Source organism: Otolemur garnettii, unplaced genomic scaffold (assembly GCF_000181295.1).
Source record: "Otolemur garnettii isolate 467f Iridium unplaced genomic scaffold, OtoGar3 scaffold00289, whole genome shotgun sequence".
Classification (NCBI taxonomy): domain Eukaryota; kingdom Metazoa; phylum Chordata; class Mammalia; order Primates; family Galagidae; genus Otolemur; species Otolemur garnettii.
In genome coordinates this window covers 45,732-51,695 of record NW_003852684.1, presented here as the reverse complement: position 1 = coordinate 51,695, position 5,964 = coordinate 45,732, and positions in this window count along the sequence as shown.

The window sequence follows — 5,964 nt, the reverse complement described above, 5'->3', positions numbered from 1 at the left end:
ATTAAGTAGCTTCATTAAAATTAGTTCACCTTCTGAAAGCGTACAATTCTGTGTTTCTTAGTATAGTCACAGAATTGTACAGCTATCACCACAATTTAATTGGAGAACTTTTTCTTATCCCCTCACCCAAAGACAGTCAACACCTACTAGCGGTCAATTTCACCTTCCCCACCACCCACACTCACCTGCTCCCTACTCCTAGCAAACAATTGGCCTTGTCTTGATGTTTTCTACTAAGTTCAGTCATACTATATGTGGTCTTTTATAACTAGCCTTGGTCCCTTATCATAATATATATAAGTTTCATTCCTATTGTAACATAAATGTGCACTTCATTCCTTTTGATTATTGAAAAATATTCCATCATATGAATATAGCACATTCTATGTATCCAATCTGTAGATTCCATTAATAGTACTGAAGACATTCCATTCTCATCTAAGATTTTTTAAAGATTTTATAAATAAGATATGTTTTCTTCGTCAAAGGCCTCTTCTGTGTCTGTTGAGATGCCCATGTAGTTTTTCCTATTGGTTCTATTAATGTAGTGTATTCTATTGGTTGATTTCCCCATATTGAGCTAGACTGGCATTCAAGATCATGAATCCCATTTGAGATACATGTATCAGTATATCTCTTATAGATTTGAGACTGTGTTTCCCCCTTTGCCCCAGCAAAATACAGTGGTACCATCATAGCTCAAGGCAGCACAAGCAGCTGAACTCAAGTGATCCTTCTGACTTTATCCTTCTCAGCGGCTGAGAGTACAGGCCAATGACACCACTGCTGGGTGAGTTTTGCACTTGTTTCGTGCACAAGTGAGGTCTCACTATATTTCTCAGCCTTGTGTGAAAACCCTTAGCTTCCAGTGATCTTTCTACCCTGGCCTCTGAAAATGCTAGGATTATAGGTGTGAACTATGTTGCTCATACATGCTTATGTTTTGGTGAAGGTTTTTCTCTATTTTCATCATAGCCCATAGATTAAAAAACAACAAGTATGTTCAGATATAATTCATATACTCCACAATTCACCCATTTCAATATAGAGTACAAGACTACACATTCAAAGATGACTTTTATAGTTTGTTTGTTTGTTACTAGAGACGTTTCCTTGAAGGTATAGAATAAAGAAAGAGAGAGGAAAGAAAAGAATGAAGAAAATAAAATAATAGAGAGAGCAAGCAAATGAGAAAGAGAAAATTGGAGGAATGAAGGATAAAGTGAGGGAGGGAGGATGGACGGGAGGGAGGGAAACAAAGAAAGAGAATATTACCAAACTTATTGGCTCACACCTACAATCCTAGCTTTCTGGTAGGCTGAGATGAGTGGAGTTCTTGAATGAAGGGGTGCTGAAAATGCACGGAGCAAGAGTCAGAACCTGTCTCTACAAAAAATGAAAAATTATCTAGGCATTGCAGGCACCTGTAGTCCTACCCACATGGGAGTCTCAGGCAGGAGGATTGCCTGAATCCTGGAGTTTTAGATTGCTATGCTCTATGCTGAGGCCACAAAAGACTAGCCTGGGCAACGTATGGAAACCAAATCTCAAAAATATCCATACACACACACGTGCACAGACAAACTAACAAACCAACCAACAAATATTTTCACCATCTAAAAAGAATTACCTTGATGGTTCAAGCAATGTAGACATGCTTAAGACCTGTGAAGCTTTGACCAAATTGAGGCTATAGTCAGACATAGTAAATTTGTAAGTGTCTCTCAAATGGAAGTTTTGGGGTATGTGTCAAAATAGATCCTTGAAATAGTGTCCCTCTTAAGCGACTCCTTTCAGTTTTGTCAGGTGAGATGCAGCTTGAGTCACACTACTGTACAAACTCTCAAATGTTGTGTCAGCCTAGTGCCAGGAAACTCAACCGTCAATAGAATCAATAAGGCACAAATGGGAGAACACGTCCTTTTCTGTGGATGGAGGGCTAAGAAGTTTCCTGGTCCAAACACTTGAGGGACACCAGCTGAAGTGAGCAGAAAAGGCCACTTTATATCTTTGACCACAAGCCTGATCCCAGAACATTACAGAATGAAGTCACTCCATGGTCACCATGGATGACATCACAATGGGTGTTGCCCTGAGTTACCATATTCAAGCTTAGCCTTATTCCTGCTAAGCATGTGTAGTAGCTGTCCAGGTTTGTTGTTGTTATTGTTGTTATTGTTTAGTTCAAACTGTTACAAAAGAGTGGGGTTCTTTTATCCACACTCAATTCCTGCCTCCTAAAGTTTCCTTGTATCTGTGGCCAAGGGATTCAACAATCCTTCCTTTCATTTTCAAGTCATGGATTTGTAAGCAATTGAAAGAGTATGGTTTACACCTACTGCTGCCCTGGGATGTTATAGACCAAGAACCCAAGCCCAAAGATCAGACAGTGATTTCACAGACCTGACAGATAGTCACAGAATTCTCAGTTCTACTTTTGTGGTGTTTTACATCTGTCTGTAGAATAGGCTTGTTTGGGAAAGTAAGGGTCACACTGAAGGTTCTCCTTGACAGCTGGTTAGGCACTGTGTCCAGTAGTGTACTCCATAATTCCAGTTATTTATGATGATCATGGGAAATATCAGCCTGTCTAGAAAGTTCCAATATTCCTGACCTCAGTGCCAGGGGTGTCCAACATTTTGTCTTCTCTTGGCCAAATAGGAAGTAGAAGACTTATTTTGAGCCACATGTTCAATACACAAACACTACTGAAACCTGATAAGTAAAACAGAGATCCATGAATAACTGTGGTGATACATGCCACCACAAGTATGCAAAACTTCACTGACATAATCCATATGTGTCGCAGGGACCAGAGGATTGGACACTCCTCAAAGCTCCTGATAAGGTCATTCTTAAGTACAGCTCGATTACTTTTGCCATTCACGACTAGTATTTGGATGCTCTGGCAGGCTAAGGTGGGCTGATCCCCTGAGTTCAGGTTTTTCAGACAAGTCTGGGCAATAGAAAGACACCCTCAGCCTCAAACTAACACCTGGTTTCAATTAAAATAGGAAAGGTATCCAAGCACTGTGGCACTTGCATATAGTTCCAGCTACTCCAGAGGCTGAGGTAGGAGGACCCCTTCAACCCAATAAGTGGATTTCACTGTGTGCTAGGCTGAGGCCATGATACTCTAGCCTGGGCAACAGAGTAAGAGTCTGTGTCATGAAAAAAAAAAATTGAAAGAAATGAAAGAAACAAAGAAGAAAAGAGAGATACAGAAAGAAAGAGAGAAAGAAAGAAGGAAAGGAGCAAAGGCAAGATGGCTGGAGCCAGCTTTCCACAGAGGCTCCCATCCAGAAGGAGAGTTAAAGGACAGAAGTTTTGCAAGTAAGCTGATGGTTTGGAGCTGAGCCAAGAGAGAAGGTTGAAGAATGCACATCAACTTTCCTGAGGTGAGCTGCAACCCCAAGGATACAAACAGTAGGTACAAAATCCATCACCAAAGGTACAAGAGGACCCTTTCCCAGGAGAACAGCCCACAATATACTTCTTACAAACAAGCGAGCAGAGTTCAAATATCCTCCCATTTTATCCCATGAGAGAGAGACCCTCTAAAAAATGGACCTCCTTCCCCTACTAGGGTGCCATGGCACTCTCCTGCCAGGCATATAACTATATAAAACTGTATATATTCTCTACCTGTAATTCTGAACTCTCAGCACTCCCCTTCAATCTCACACTGAGGTCTGGAAGCCTGTCCCCCATGGAATCCAGATTCTTGGGCATTTTCTCGAGAGGTGTGGATAGGGCGTAGGCTGTTTCAGGTCTGTGCTGATTCTGTGAAAAACTAAGTGTCAGCAAAATCAATCAGGGGTGGGGCTGGAACTGAGTGAACCTCCCCAGCTTCCATTAACCACCCATGGTTGTCAGGCCCCAGCTCCCCCTGCCGGATGGTGGCAGAGTGTGGAGGCCTGGCCAAGGAGACATAGATCTCCCTGTGACTCAGGCAGGTGCAAACCCAGGGAGGAGCATCTGCTCATTGGAGGGAACTGGGTCACAGCTCTATACGGTTACCAGTGACTGGGTGTGACAGAGGTGCAAGGTGGAGAAAGAAGCATCAACCTTCCTAGACTAATTCATTTGCCGTGGGGTCCTTCTGACTTCACAGAGCACCAGAACAAGGCATACTGGAGCTGCCAGAAGACCCCTGCTATCTAGTGCCAGAGACCTTTTGAACTCTCCCACTTGAGACCAGGTGCTGATTGGGATAACTGTTTCAAGAGGAAAGGTACAAGGACAGATCATTAGGCAGATACAATAGTGGACTACATAAAGGACGAGATTTACCGTGGCCTCTGTGGGGAGGAACAATGGAGTCAGGACAAGTGAGTTTGGGATTGGTTTTTTGGGACATTGTCAGTTGATCTGAAGGGGAGGGGGTGTCCAGAGATGTCTGGTCCCTGACTATGGAGTGATTGGTCAAGGGAATATTGGCCCAACTTGAAAGAGTCCAACAGAACAAGTGGAGGGGACACTTTGGATTGGTTAGTGTCCATATGAAAAGCCTTATTTGAGGCAAGAATTCACTGTTGAGGCAGTTTCCAGGGGACTATAAGAATATAGGATATCAGAGGGTTTGAGTTGCATAAAATCCAAAGTCTTGAATAATACAGGTTTTAGAGAAACTACTTGCTTACGAGAGAATAATTTCTCTACTTGACATCTAATCTAGGGGTAAAATTTCAAAACTAGACATGTGGTTAAAAGTAAAAATGGTTTTCTACGTTCTCTAACAATGGTTTTCTCCATTTATGTATTGAGACAGAATCTCATTTTGCTGTCCTTGGTAGAGTGCCTTGGTATCATAGCTCACAGCTATCTTCGCATGTTGTCATCAAGCAAACATTTTCCCTCAGCTGGTACTCCAGGTGCCTGCACAACTTCTGGCCATTTTTTTTTTCATTTTTTGATAAAGAGTCTCAAGCTGTCGCCCTGGGCAGAGTGTCGTAGCATCACAGCTCACACAGCAACCCAATACTCTTGGGCTTAAGTGATTCTCTTTCCTCAGCCTCCCAAGTAGCTGGAACTACAGGAGCCCACCCAAATGCTGTTATTTTGTTGTTGTTGTTGTTGTTGTTGTCATTGTTGTTTGGAAGCCCAAGGTTGATTGTAAACCCACTAGCTCCAGTGTATTTGGCTGATGCCACACTTGCTGAGCTGCAGGTGCTGAGCCTATCTGACCATTTTTTATTCTCCAGAGATGGGGATCTCACTCTTGCTCAGGCAGGTCTCCAATTGAGAAGCTCAGACAATCCAACTGACTGGGCCTCCCATAGTGGCAAGATGACATGCATGAAGCACCACCACTGGCCACAAACCATAGTTTTAAAACTATCCCAACTTTTAGTTCTGGAGTACTGGCTCACACCTGTAATCCTAACACTATGAGGGGCAGAAACAGGTGGTAAAAAGTAACTGGGCACTGTGTGGGGAAGCACCTCTTCTCCCAGATGCTCAGGAGGCTGAAGCAATAGGGTCTGTTCATCCCAGGATTTTGAGACTACAGTTAGCTATGATGATGTCAGGGCACTCTACCCAAAGGGAAGGAGTCAGACTCTGTCTCAAAGAAAAAGAAAAATGACGCCTTTGGTAGGATGAAACAATGTACCTTCCATGTTGATTCATGGTACCTGTGTGTGAGCAGGGAGATAGTGTTGACTGAATCTCAGGCATTCTCACGACCTGGCTACTTCTTATGCTGTGAGCATTTTGAGCACCTCAAGTTTTGGGAAAAAAATCATTAAGTAGCTTCATCAAAATAAGTAGTTCACCCTTTGAAAGTGTACAGTTCTTGAATCCAACTACTTACTGGTACCTGATCTTTGACAAGCCAATTAAAAACATTGAGTGGAGAAAAGATTCCCTATTTAACAAATAGTGCTGGGTGAACTGGCTGGCAACCTGTAGAAGACTGAAACTGGACCCACACCTTTCACCATTAACTAAGTTAGACCCTCA